The following is a 13,041-nucleotide window of genomic DNA, read 5'->3' on the forward strand; positions in this document are numbered from 1 at the left end:
GGATTAGAGGTCTCATCTGACCCAGCCGTCCCTCTGCTGGGTATCTTCCCAAAAGAACCGTACCACAGTAATATATGTTTACAGTGGCACATTTTGTAATAGCTAAAACTTGGAAACAGCCCAATGCCCATGAACTGGAGACTGAACAAAGAAGATTTTTAAAAATATATATATAAAATGGAGTACTACTCAGCCATAAAGAATGAGAAACTGGAGAGATTTATAGCTAAGTGGAAGAACATTGAGGCCATACTCTTAAGTGAGATTAACAAGTCACACATGTGTAAATACCGAATGGTTTCTCTGGTGTGAAAAACTAAAAGTGTAAATAAGGATCAAAATGTATAATTGATATTTTGCAATAGGAAGAAAAGGTCTAAAGGAGTAGGGGAAATGGGAGGGGTGGGCAAAGGTGAAAAGGGAAAAGAAAAATGTGTAAAGGAAAAACATGGAAACAATATCTTTGTAAACAGGGAGGGGTGGAGGGGCTGAGGGAAGGGCTGGGGAGTGGGGAGAAATAAGAACGTGATTAGTCATATAAAGGTACAAGATCCCAGTGATGACTGTGACTGTGCGGTATACTAAAATGTACCAGTAAACTTAATAAAGATAAAAAGGTGGGGTGTTTTAAAGTTTCATGGTTTTTTAACTTCTAATTTTTTTATTAGAAAGTCATAGAATTCACTGTAATAATCGCTGCTGAAGGAAAGGACCCGATAACTGCTTATAATACAGCCACTGACAGCTGACATTTGGCACATTATTTTCTGTCCATTTTAGCCTCAGAACCACATTGGCGGAGGTCAGGAGACGCTGTTGTCCCTCGGAGGGGCCAGTAAACAGCCTGGCCTCAGAGGTCGGTCCACCTCCTATCCCTGGTTGTGTCCAGCAAGGGAATGCCTGTGTCCCAGGGACCCCCAAAACCAAGGCTCCTCAGTGCCCAGACTGCTCTATGAGGCCGCAGGCTTTGGTTCTTGCTTTTCATGCGTCTGTATTTTTTGTGATGGGGAAGCTTGAGATAGGGTCTTGGTGTGTAGTCCAGGCTGGCCTTGAACTCACTAGGTAGTGCAGGCTGCTTTGGAACTTGTGGCAATCCTCCTGCCTCAGCCTCCCTAGTGCTGGGATTACAGGTGGGCACTGCCACACCTGGCTTGCATGGGAATGTTTACAGTCTCTGATATTTGTTTTATTTCATCATTCCTTCAGAAATTTTAGACTCACTGTTTTCATTTCCCATGTAAGAATGTGGTGAGCCCATGGGAAATATTGACTCTGCCGTTAGAGACCCTGCTTTCCATGGCCTGAATACTGGCATAGCTAAAATTTAACATGAATTTCAAAACTGTTTACCTTTTGGTGGAAATACAAAGCGATTGAGAATAAGCTGGGTATTTCCCCTTCTTGCTTCTTTAACTGTATCCAGAGCTGTCAGCTCGGGGGTTTTTGTTTTGTTTCGCTGCTCTGCTCGCACTCTCTGGACTTCCTGGTGTCACTCAGGAACGAGGTTTCTCGTGGGCCCGCTCTCCTCTCCAGCTCTGCTCTGTTGGGCTCTGGAGAAACTGGTGGGTGGAATCCAAATAGATTGGTGTTTACTTTTCCACACCTCAAGACCCAGAGTAAATTCAGTCCCAACCGTAGGGGAGGAAAAGGAGAAGGGCTTTGCTTAGCACACAAATGAAATTAGCGGAGAAGCTCTGAGTGCTTGGCCCTAGCTCTCCTCGTTAAAGGGTAGACAGGCAGCACATGAGGCCAACGGCCCCAGAGGCTCTGCAGCTCTGGCCCTCCCGGGTCAGAGGCCTTGGACTCGGAGTGGATTCTCTGGCTGCCGGGGTTTGGTGGAAGGAGTTACATCTCCAGGGCCCCCTGGACAGTGCTTCCACACTCGTTTAAGGACTCCCTGCAGAGACGGGCGTGGTGGCCTAAACACTTGGGAGGCTGAGGCAGGAGGATTTTGGAGAGTTCGAGGCCAGCCTGGGCTATGTAGCAAGACTGTCTCAAATAGACAAACGAACATATAGTAGATAAGGAAATACACGGACCCTGCAGCCCCAAACCCGAGGACACCGGGTCCCTCCTGCAAGGCTGTGCCCGGGCATCAGCTCTGAGCTCGTGCCTCCTCTGGCGCGTTCCCACCTCCTCTAGACGACGCGCTGCCCCTCCTGAGCCCTGTGTCCTGCGGACACAGCTGGTCATGAGGCTGGGCGTGACCTAGGCCGGCTCGAGGGTGCCGCCCACCCGGCTGGGCGGGCCTCCACCAGCCCCTCCCCTCCTTTCAGTCCCCTCCCTGCAGCTCTGGCGGGGACCCTGAGGGAGGCCCTGCTTTCGGGCCTCCGGGTCCACCAGCCTGCTTGGATGCCTTGCTTCAAAATCCCAGATGAAATTCCCTTCCTAGGAAGTCAAGGAAAAGCAGGCTGATCAGGCTTCCACCAGCCGGCTGTGTGTGTGTGTGTGTGTGTGTGTGTGTGTGTGTGTGTGTGTGTGTGTTTTGGTTCTGGTTTTTTTGAGACAGCGGCTGGCTTAAATTCATGATGATCCTCCTGCCTCAGCCGCCTGAGTGCTGGGATTACAGACATGTTCACCTCACCTTCACCTTCTGGCAAATTACTGCTGTCATTTATTGCTACTTTAAGTCAAAGAAGGCCTTCTCCCCCGCATATTATGTGGGACTGCATGCAACTGTTATTTAACTTTTTTTTTTTTGGTATCCGGGGTCGAACTCAGGACCTTGAGTTTGCAAGGTATGTGGCAGAACCACCAAGCTAAATCCAGGCCCTATTCAATCTTTTTTTTTTTAATAGTTTTAAAAATGATGGTAAAAATATTACAAAATTTGTCATCTTAATTACTTTTAAGTAAACAGTACAAGTATGCTCCTTGACTCTTTGCAGTCTTTCCCAACTGGAAACGCAGTATCCACTGACTTCCTGTTTCTCCATCCCAAACCTTGGCAACCCCTCTGCTTGGTCCTACATTGCTGCTCCCTAGAAGAGCAACAGCACAGTATGTCTTTTCAGGACAGGCTCATTCGCTGGGCCCAGTGTCCTTACGGCTCATGACTGTGGTGGCCCGTGTTGGAACTCCCTTCCTTTTTAAGGCTGCATACCATTCCACCCAACATACAGACCCTGCTTTGCACCTCCTCTTGGCTCTGGATGGACTGGGGCTGCTTTCGCATGTCCTGCATGTCTGCTGTTGTGACACCGTGAACCTCAGTGCAGACTCGAGTTGCCGTGTACAGACTGCTTGCACTTCTGGATGTGCACTCAGAGGCGGGGCTGCTCCATCACTGGTAATCGGATTTTTGATTTTTGGGGGCATGCATACTGTTTTCCACAGCAGCAGGACTATTTTATACCCCCATGGACACAGCCCTCGATGCTTTCTGTGGTTTTGTTTCATTTATTTGCCTATGTATGTGCAAGGGGTTAAACCCACAGCCTCCACACTGAACTATATCCCTACCCCTCTTATGCTTCTATTTCGAGACAGGGTCCCCCTAAATTGCTAAGTTTTCTTTCTTTGCAGGGGCCAAGATGTCCCTGCCAAACCCAGCGTCATGGAGGTCTGCCCTGTACTGTTTTCAAAGTTTCATGGTCTTGGATCTAACGTCCAGTTTATTCATTCCTCGCTGGAATTACAAGTGTGTGCCACCATGCCCGGCTTAGGTTTATCTATTTCTGAGAATATTAATTACTTTTGATTCTTAAAATCTTAAACGATGTGATTCTCTGCGGCGCAGCTGGGGGTGCATTGGGTGGAAGCACTGAGACCCGGCCGGCATCCCCCGAAGACGACGTCTGGGTCAGCACCGCGACGCCCTGACCCACCGCCCCCAGTGCAGGCAGGCGCCAGCAGGGACAGAGCAGGCGCAGAGACACGAGCCCCTCCTGTGGGAAACTCAGGCGCAGAATGAGGTGGACAGTGAACATCTGCTCCCCATGTCGTCCGCGGCTGCCTGCTCGGCTCAGCCGCTTTGTGGGTGACGTCTCAGACTGTTCCTGCGCGTGTCCCCGAGCTGCCCCTCTGTCCCTGGAGCCTCACCGCCGAGCAGGAAGCTGAGTTATGTCACAAAGCCAATGGCACATCCTAGCTCAGCTCTCTTTCTAGAGTCTGTGACCTGGGGCGGGGGGCAGCACAGGAGAGCCAGGAGATCAGGAAGGACCCAAGCTGGGCGTGGTGGCGTATGCTGTGATTCAGCACTCAGGAGGTTGAGGCAGGAGGATCCCTGGAGTTCCAGCCTGGGCTGCACAGCTAGACACCATCTCAAAAACCAGATTAAAAGAAGAACAAGCCTGAGCCAAGCTCAAGAGAAGGCCATGCTGAGCACCAGGAGAGGTCCATGGCTCCCTTCCTTCTGGCCATCAGAGGTCAGCAGGCTGCAGTAGTTCTGAGATCCCCAAGCACTCGCTAAGGCCTGGGGTGGGGCTGGGGGGCGCCATCAGGGTGCAGCTGCCCTTCAGCACCAGGACCAGAGAGAGGAGGAGGCTTGGCGCCCGGGTCTGGTCTGCTGTGTGACCTCCCAGGTCCCCTCCCCTCTCTGGGCCCCAGGTCCCAGGCTGAGTACAGGCGCGGGTCAAGGTCTGAGGCCCTGTGCACCAGGGCTCCTCGCATGGGCTCCCCCTTGAACCAGAGGGAGCAGCGCTGACACACACAAGGGCAGCTTCTCCCGTAAGTGCTGATAGACGAGGGACAGGCGTCGCCTCTGCCTGGGACCATTCCTTACCTCTTCCTCCCAGGACGCTCCTAAGGGCCGAGTCTTCCCTGTGGCCCGGGCTGAGCCCCTGGAGTTCAGGGCTTCAGGACATAGGGGGCCCTGCCTCCCTCCTCCAGGGTCCCCCTCCGTCTGGGCTGAGGTCCGGCGGGGGGGTGTTTCTGAAAAATGTGTAGAGGAAGGCGTGGGATGGTCCAGGTCCTCTCAGACCTGTATGAGTGTCAGAACCTCCTGGACCCCTCTCAGAGACGGCCCGGGCTTAGAATACGTCTTACAGGGTCTTGCTGTGTAGCTCAGGCTGTCCTGGATCTTGTGGGGATCCACCTGCCTCAGCCTCCCAAGTCCTGGGAAGACGAGTGTGTACCAGGTCACCTGGCCTGTTTTCACTTCCAAGTGGGAGAAATGGCTGCATTATTTTCTCCGTTTGGAATTGTCTTGCTTGGGTGGGGCGCGGTGACTGCAGTCCTGCCCCTCAGAGGCCTCATGAACTCCGTCCTGGCAGCTGGCCTTGGTGTGGGAGGGTGACACTGGCCCTGAGCTTCCCACTTTCACAGCCCCTGTGGGTCCCACCTTCTGTCAGCTCTGTTGGACACCACGGCCCTTGTTGTTTTGTTTTTTGCATTTTGTTTAGTACCAGGATCGAGCTCGGGACCTTTCGCTTTTGAGTCGGGCTGTGGCACCACTGAGCTAAATCCCCGCCCGTTTTTGTTTTTAGTTCCACTCGTTCACATGGTCTCACTCAAAGGTTCAATTGTGCCTTGTGCTGCTCAGCACCACAAACCTACAGCACTGAGCTTTGTCCTCGGAACGGGAAAGAAGCCAGGTGACCAGGTGTCCCGGCTTGTGCAGAGGACACGGGGAGGTGGCCTGGACCCTCCTCTCCCCTCCTCAGTGCTGCCTGCACTTCTGCCCTTGGGCTCAGCAGCTGCAGTGCTCACCAGGGACCGCTCGGGCTCTGGGTCCAGAAATCAGGGTCCCGCTCAGGACAGCAGGAAGAGGCTGCCTGTGGAAGACAGGGGACAGCGACAGCCACTACCCTTACTGTAAGGGGCCCGGACTTCTCCCACAGAGTGAAAACCTATCCTGCGGCTCCCGCAAACAAAGTGCTGGCCTGTCCAGGTGGGAGCGGCCAGGGAAGTAATGCCCAAGCTAATGGTTGGGACTTCTCCCCCTTGGCAAGGGTCTCAGGCTTGGCCCTGGAGTCTGATTTGTTATCCCAGACGCGTGTGTGCGTGTGTGTGCGCTGTGGTGCTGGGGGCTGAACCCAGGGCCTCTGCGCTCAGCTCCACCCTCCGCCACTTTCATAGTTTTTGTTTTGGAGGCAGGGTCCCTCGAAGTCACTAAGTTGCCCCCCAGAATGCTGTCTCAGCCCCCAGAACGCGGGGTTGTAGGTGTGCACCACCATGACCAGCGCCTGTGCATTTCTGCAGAGCTCTTCGAGGCGTTGCTGAAGGCAGGCACAGTTTCGCCTTCTTGGGCTGGGCTATTTACAGAAAGACCCAAAATGTGTGATAAGCAGCCGCAGAACAGCCCATTGCTCAGTGGTTTCTCGCCCTGGCACTGGGTCATTTGACCTTCACCTTGTGTGGATAAATCTGTCACCAGCGGCCTCCAGCGCCCCGTGTGCTCGGGACACCGCGGTCCCAGTCTGTGACTCCCACATAGCTGCTCAGATTTCCAAAGCTCCCCCAGTTCTAACTCCATCTCCAGAGGGTCTGGGCCCTTCACCACTGAGACTCCGAAGACGCCTGCAGCAGCTGTGGAAGTGAACAGGGTGGAGTGGGACAAAAGAGGGAATAAGGCCAGTTCGGTACACAGTCCTGGGCAGGCGGGATGCTAGCTGGGCGATCCTAACGCAGAATTAAAGGAGCTCGGGTAAATTGCCAGGAATCCAGGCAGATTTAACTTCTCCGGCTGTTTTCCCACTTGTCGTATGGAGTTCGCAGCAGCCCCCTCACCCTAGGGTTTGGGAAGACTGAGATCACCCAAGTGAAATAAATCACCACCACACGGCTGCTCTCTGAGCCACGCTCGCAGGAACACAACTAAAACGCTAACTGCCTTCCCGCTGTGCTCGCTCAGTGCTGAATAAAATGCACAGCAAGGAACTGGGCACGGCGGGCGAGGCAGGAGGACCTGAGTCCTACACCAGCCCAGGCCGCTCAGCAGGCTGAGTTCTGTCTCTGGTACCATGTTTAAAAGAAGAAATCAAGAAGAGGGAGCGCTAGCAAGGGAAAGCGGTGGAGGGCTGGAGGGCGATGCCTGTTCCACACCAAGGGCAGCTGGACGCTGAGCTCTGAGAAAGGCACAGTGGTGGAAAGGACCTGCCGCGTTCTGGGAGCTAAGTCCTCTTCCACGGTTACCTGTCTCGTTTCAATGAGGAGGAGGAGATACAATGCGTTGGCTTTGAGGGTCAAAGCCCAGGTGAGGGCCAAGATGCATGGTTTCCAATTTTTGTTTTGTTTGTTGGTTGGTTTTTTTGGAGACAGGGTATCGCTATGTAGCCCAGGCTGGCCTTGATCTCACGGTGACCCTCCTGCTTCAGCCTCCCCAGTGTCGGGGTTAAAGCGCCTGCCCCTGCGCCCAGCTCCCCTACCTCACTGTGTGTGGTGCTGGGGAGGGAGCCCAGGGTCTCCCTCATGCTGGGCCAGGTTGTAGCACTGGGCTCGGCCCGTGAGATACCGGGTACCCAGGCTGTGCCTGCTACAGCTCTGCTTAACCCTCGGTGAGAACGGGGCAGCAGACGGCTCAGACCACTTCCGCAGGGCCCCGCCCACCCGCGCCCCTCTGATGCCGGCCCAGCGCCTGGCCAGAGTCTGCGGCAGTGAGGTGCCCTGTGTCCATCCGCAGCCAGCCCAGGCGCCCGGTGCCTTGGTCCCGGCCTCTTCTGTCCTGACAGCCTGGTGGGGGCCAGGCCAGGCCTCATGGTCTGGGGCCTCAGTCCCCAGCTGTGACGCGACTGATGTGTCAGAGTCCAGCGTCGAGGCTCTGTGGAGGCCCACAGAGTCAGCTCGCATCCACACTGTTCCCTCTTCTTTTCTGAGAAGAGGCGCCGATCTGCTGTGAGGATGAGGGTCACTGGAACAGCTGGTCAGTCGGCGCCGGGAGAGCCCAGAACCCTCGCCGTCGTGAGGGAGACGTCCCAGAGCCGGTGTGCCGAGGGTGCGGCCGGACCTGCCCCGTGTGACATCCCCACCCATCCGCCTGCTTCGTGCTCCTGCAAAGGTCCATTTTGTTTCATATCGCTTAGTCTTGAACTCACTACGTAGCCCAGACTCTTCGGACTCTTGGTGATCTTCCTGCCTCAGCCTCCCCGGTTGGTTGGTTGACAGATGTGCGCCACTGCTTGGCTCTGGAAGTGTTAAGAGGTGCTGACCGACCAACATTTGTTTGTTTGTTCTGTCTTTCTTCTTTGCAGTGCCGAGGCGGGAACTCGGGAACTTATTCCTGATACCAAGGAGCTACACTTCTGGTCCTAACCGCCAACTGTGATTTAAAAAACCGAGCCCGACGCGTGTTCCTTAGTTTCCCAGAGAGGAAGCTGCCGACGATAAAAACAAAGGTAAAAACGGCCTCTAGTCAACGCCACGTCGGGGGCATGGACTTCCACGCCGCTGGCCCCCCCAATCCCTCATCCTTCTCCCCCTACCCGAGGGCTCCCGCGTGGCTGAGGTCTCGCGAGGTCTGGTCTGGGCGAGAGTGCCACGTGGGCGCAGTGCCTGGCGCGGCAGCTCCTGCAGTTGCTTGGGCAGTGGGTGGGTGGGGAGCGAGAAGATTAGTCAACGCCACGTCGGGGGCATGGACTTCCACGCCGCTGGCCCCCCCAATCCCTCATCCTTCTCCCCCTACCCGAGGGCTCCCGCGTGGCTGAGGTCTCGCGAGGTCTGGTCTGGGCGAGAGTGCCACGTGGGCGCAGTGCCTGGCGCGGCAGCTCCTGCAGTTGCTTGGGCAGTGGGTGGGTGGGGAGCGAGAAGATATCGGCGCTCTGGGGCCCTGAGCCCACAACTGGCACAGGAGCGGGTGGGCCCTGCTCCCTCCACCGCCTTGTGGCCTCCAGGGTCCCTGAACTTGTGATCCCACTTCTGCTCCCTGGGGGCTTTCATGGTGTGTGGGCTGGGGAGTGAACCCAGGGTCTCTCCACTGAGCCACTTCCCCAACCCTTCTTATTTTTATATATTATTTTGAGGCATGATCTTAGTAAGTCACTCATCTGCCCAGGCCGGGCTGAGTCTGCAACCCTCCTGCCTCAGCTTCCCGAGGGCTGGAATTACAGGTGTGCACTACCGCACCACGCTTCTCCCATGGCTGAGAGCGTCTCCACCCGCGCTTCTCACTGCGGACCTTCAGCCTCTGTGCTTGGAATCCGCATCCCTTTTCGTCAGTGGGGAGGGGCAGGCCCAGACTCCCCCGAGCAGGTTGCAGCTGAGCCCCATAAGGTTTCCGCATTCACTGCCTGGCTCCATCCTAGAGCCTGGTCCCTGGGGCGAGTGGTGACTCGGACTCCCGGCTGTGGCATCATAGTGGGGATCCCTTTGGCTGCCAGGCCCTTCTGTCACCGCCCAGCCCTGGGGAGCTGCCTGGTCCCCATCTCTTCTCCGGGAAGCCCGGGCTGGCGATCCGCCTTGGTGTCCCAGAGCAGCAGCTCCTAGGCTGATTGCTGAGCATGCACAGGAAGCCGCCCTAGAGAGCCCATGCAGCTGCTTAAAGTAACAGCCTTTGTTTCACTCATGAGTCTGTAGTAGTTTGTTTTTGTTTGTTTGTTTGTTTGTCTGAGACAGGGTCAGACCAGCATTGAGCTCATTATGTAGTCTCGGCTGGCCTCAAACCCATGGGGATCCTCCTGCCTCTGCCTCCCAGTGTGCTGGGATGACAGGCAAGTCCCTCTGCGCCCCTGCCTGGCTGAGAGCACCCTCGAAGGAGTCAAGAAGCACCCGCTGTCCATGATAGTCCCGGAGCAGCAGCCCAGGAAATTAACCCGGGGGAGCCCCTCGAAGTCCCCAGCACAGTCCTGCCTCGAGGCTGCATTGCAGCAGCGATTGCCTCTGAGGGCCAACACTGCCTCCTCCCAGACCCAGTGCGCTGCTCACCTCAGGCCCTCTGCACCCCGCAGTGCGGCCCCTGGTCCTCACCTGCCCCCCTTCCGTTCCCTCCCCCAGTGCTCACTCTTCAGCTTCGGTTTCACAGGCTGTCCCTTCCCACCCCAGGACTGTCAGTCTGTGGAAGTCATGTGCGTGACCAACTTCCGCTGCTGCACTTACCACCTTGTTTGCCAGTGTAGCCAAAGGATTTAGTCCAGAGCAGTGTGCAAAGTGAACTCTAAGGCCGTCCTGGGTGATAGGTCAGGTTGTGCACTGATCCACTGCAGAGGTCTTCTGCACTGTGGACGCAGGCCCCAGAATGGTGCAGTACCCACCCTGAACACACAAAGCAGCACAGCAAATAGTTTCAATGTATGGCTAAATAAGTAAAACGAATTTTGCACTCTTTGTCACTCTCTGTTAATAATGAAATTGACATTTGGCAAAAGAAAAAAAAAAATAACCCCAACTGCGGTGTGATCTCTTTTCAAATGGCAAAGAATGAAACTGGGGGAAAACATGCTTAGCGCCGTGGTCCTGAATGAGACTCACCTGGTGGCTCTGAACGCTCACTGACGCTGGGCCCTTGTCAGCCTCGGCAGAGGCTCCGGCAGTGTTGTTAAGGCTCCCTGAGATGTCTGTGATGCGCTGCCGAGGCGGAGACCCTCTGGCCCAGAGAGCATCAGTCGTCCAAGTGCTAAGCAACCACCGGGCAGTCCTTATCCTGGGTTCCGACCTCCCGAGTGACAGCTCCTCCAGGACACCGCACGCAACACGGGCCGTCACGGCCACCCTAGGCTTGTACATTTGTCCTTTCTCCTCTCTTCCTCCTCCACAGGCAGCCCATCTGATGTGTTTGATGTAGATCCAGTGTCCCAAGCACTATCTCAACTCATGGTTGAATGCTTACATCGGAAGAGTTACTACACTGACAGACACATTGCTACAACTCCACCTCCGATCCTCTCCCCCTTCATACCACGCTCAGCCCATCATTGTGGCCACTTTCTGGAGCAGTTCCGAAAGTCCTCCCTCCTGAGAGTCTTTACAAAGTGTGGTCGCAGCTGCTGCCTCCGAGCGCCATCCAGTGAAAAGCAGGCTCCTAAAGACTTGACTGCGTCTTCATTCACCCCGCTCACCAGCGCTGGCACTGTGTGACTTCGGCTCCTCCCCAAAGTCAAGATGGCCATGGAAAGGAAATATTTTGAATTGACTCAGGACATTGAGGCAGACACTCATGAAACAGCACTTCCAGAAGTGCGTGGGAAAGTGACAAGAAAGAGGGGAGTAGTGTGTTCTGAGCAAGGGGAACTCTGAGGGAGATGAATGACCGTGTCTTATACTGTAACAGTTTTTAAACGTAAACACTGCCATGTATTGTGATTGCACAGTATGCATTCTTATAAAGACGTGTCGTGCTGCTTTTTATGCCTGCAGTTCACGTCCTTCAATGTGTTGCGTTCAGACTGGCTCTAGTAATATTCCCTTCCGTCCCTGATGCTGGGCTGCCCCGCTCCAGGCCACATCCGTTTCATTTTCCCATCCACAGTCCGCTGCTATTCACCACGTTGCTTCCAGTCCCCAACAAGCCGCCGTGCAGTACCCTTCCTTCCTCACGTCCCCGTGCCGGTCAGCTTTCCAACCGCTGGATGCCGCAGTACTAGTCATCCACGACGTGAAGCGGGGAGGTCACATCTGTCTTGTGGTGTCAGGGGGCTCGGGGGAAAACCATCATGGCGGGAGGACGTGGGGGAGCAAAGTGCTTAGCCGGGCTGTCCTGAAAGCAGAGCAGGGAAACACACCAGAGAGGGAGGGGCTCGGGTCTGGTCAGAGACCCAAGGCCACACCTCCGCGACCACGCAGGCCCGGTCAGAAGTGTGCTCTGCTGGTCCTCTCGGCCGGTCTCACATCTCATCAAGTTGACTCCCACCCTGACCGCCACAGTCTCCCTGTGGACCTCTCTGAGAACTGCCTGGATTAAATACACTATGGTGTTTAGGTCATTACTTACATACATTTGCGTAGTTAATATCTCTACACCAGTACGTGCCCAATAAAATCCAAGTGCTTTGCATACTGAGTTGACAATAAGAATGGGCCCGGACACAGCACATGTGGCTGTGAGAAGATCACTGAGAACATTCCTCATGCCTCAGGAAGGGCTGAGAATCGGGGTCTCGGGCTTACTTACCCTGATCTCCTCTCGGGCTGGATTTTATCAGAAGGGGCAGTACCCAGCAGACAGCTCCAGGTCTCCTCGGTGATTAGCTGTTTCTTGAGTGGTTCCAGACCCCGTGGATCTTGGCAGGGCCCTTGTTACAGGCTAAGCAGAACCAAAGGCAAAATCTGGTTTGAGAAATCGGGCATCAAGCCTAACCTGCCGACAAAACCAGGCGGAACCAGACATTCCAATTAGGAAGAAATGGACTTCGGGGGAAGCTCTGTTCGTTAAGATCTGATCCTAAGCCGCATGGCATGGATGCCAAAAGACTTCTGCCTCTAACTGGTGAGTCTCCTGAGCAGTGCTGGTTGTCTGAGAACCACTGTGGTAACTGTTATGTGACCCGCTCACACCGATGCGCTTTCCAAGCCAGAGTCTGTATTTGAAAGCTGTCGTTACTTTAGAAATATTTAGGTTAAAGCAGAGCTTTGGGATCTGTTTTCATTTGACCGGAAGCCTGCACAGCTACTGAGCTCTGGCTACTCAGGTGTAGTGGTTAAAACTTCGGGAAGTGTACTAGTTCTGTCACATAGGACAAAAGGATTATAATCTCTCTGCCTCAGTTTCCTTGTCTGAAAAACAGGGATGGAGCTAGGGGCCTCCTGGGGTGGTGGTGGAAGGTTTAAATGATCTGGCGTATAGTAAGTGATCAACCGACTTTGGAGATCTCAGCAATCATCCTGTGAGGATTTGTTCATTCGTGGTGTTCTGGTCAGAGCGGGGACGTCTCAGCTCCGGGCAAGGTCTCGAGACTCGCTTCCGCTGTGCATCTCCTCACACTTCCCAGACCAACATCGGGGAAGCGCCATGAGCCCCTCGGCAGGCTCAAGAGCACACAGGACAGAGGCAGAAAGTCCCTTCTTGGACTAAGCCAAAGTCTCCCTGAAATTTTGCCGAAGATCGTATTTGCTTAACGTTTTCTGTCTATGCATTCATGAAACAACAGTATTGCTTCTCCGCCTCTGTTTAAACCAAGTTGAGCTGCTGCTGCTTCTCCAGCCAGTTTTAACCAGCTTCACCGCATGGTTTTG

General features: G+C 54.7%; 1 long non-coding RNA gene across 1 annotated transcript; it reads left to right on the top strand.

Moving 5' to 3' along the window:
* Positions 1-7,698: 7,698 nt before the first annotated feature.
* LOC117284422 lies at positions 7,699-10,994 on the top strand. Its single transcript, XR_004515502.1, has 3 exons — positions 7,699-7,936; positions 8,130-8,273; positions 10,628-10,994. It is a non-coding gene; the product is annotated as an uncharacterized LOC117284422 (long non-coding RNA).
* The last annotated feature ends 2,047 nt before the right edge of the window (positions 10,995-13,041 follow it).

The sequence above is a fragment of the Fukomys damarensis genome, unplaced genomic scaffold (assembly GCF_012274545.1).
Source record: "Fukomys damarensis isolate Sample0158 unplaced genomic scaffold, DMR_v1.0_HiC HiC_scaffold_5, whole genome shotgun sequence".
NCBI lineage: Eukaryota > Metazoa > Chordata > Mammalia > Rodentia > Bathyergidae > Fukomys > Fukomys damarensis.